We start from the raw sequence: 1,309 nt of genomic DNA on the forward strand, positions 1-1,309 counted from the left end.
GTATGTAATGTCGTAAAAATTTTAACATAAAATAACTATAAAATAAAACTGTCTTTTTATATTTTTTAGATTTATTGGTTATAGAATAGGTAACCTACTTACGTTGTACCTTGTTTTAAATTTTCAATCTTTAGTTATAAAAATTTAACTTTTTATAAACTTTTAACTACAAAACCATTTTTTAATTTTAAATCTGATAGGTAGGTAACTGTGGTCAAAAATTGAGCTTCTAAGTTTAATTGCACATAAAAAAAATTGTGCCAAAAACAAAAATCGATTTTGCGTAAATATCTCCGTTTTCCCTTAATTTTTCACCATTTTTACTTTTGACTACCACCCCCCACTCACTGAGCACCAACCAGATTCACTTTCTTATCAGAAAAGATGGTGTTGAAGAAAATCTCTACATTTTTACCGTCCTAAAAGGCGATGACAAACAAATAAAAATTTAAAAAGCACACATCATTTTAAAAACTAAACATTAAACTCAGAATCTAAAATTAACTAATAAATAAATACTAAATAATTAAACAATAATTGTCTATCAGTAAGAACTAGTTGTACCCATTATATCATGGACCATATCAAATTTATAAAGCGCTTTTATAGAACTGAGTTTGGTAGTTACCTCATCATTATAATATAATATAAAATACTGAATACTACGATCATGGTAGATACAAGCACTTAAGCTGCTTTAGTTAAGATCCTACCCCTTGCGACGGCACTGCTTAAGTACATAGGTACGTTAAACAAGATAAAGTCATAATACTGATTACGAGGTGTAAATAAAATAATAAAATAGGGTATTAATATACATAAGTAATAAATATATAATAAATTATATAAATCATCACAATACAAAATCGTCTTATTTAATAAAGTACTAATTTTCTTACATTTAACCATCATCATTTATTTAATGTACATGACAAGTATATACTAAAAAATTGATATTTTTTTTATGTATCATTCATAATTTTCAAACACTTCTGAACTATTACAATATTCTAATGGCATCAACGGAGTCTTACCTAAAAAACAAAAACAGTTTGACTTAAATTCATTTTTATTTTAGATTCTGAAGGGAGTGAGGAAGCTATTGGTTTTACAATGGTGTTTATTATTTTTATTTTTTTTTTTTTATATCCTGTATACAAAATTTCTACCAGAAGCAGTGCTTCGATTTCAACATATAGTACCTTATTTTTTAGCAAATTGGATCAAGATGGTACTTGTGAGACGCTCGCAGTAGCCGGCGTCAAATCAGCCGTACGGCAGGCCTCTAGTTAATAGCTAGATTAGTGTT

This window comes from Acyrthosiphon pisum, chromosome X (assembly GCF_005508785.2).
Source record: "Acyrthosiphon pisum isolate AL4f chromosome X, pea_aphid_22Mar2018_4r6ur, whole genome shotgun sequence".
In the NCBI taxonomy this organism is placed as follows: domain Eukaryota; kingdom Metazoa; phylum Arthropoda; class Insecta; order Hemiptera; family Aphididae; genus Acyrthosiphon; species Acyrthosiphon pisum.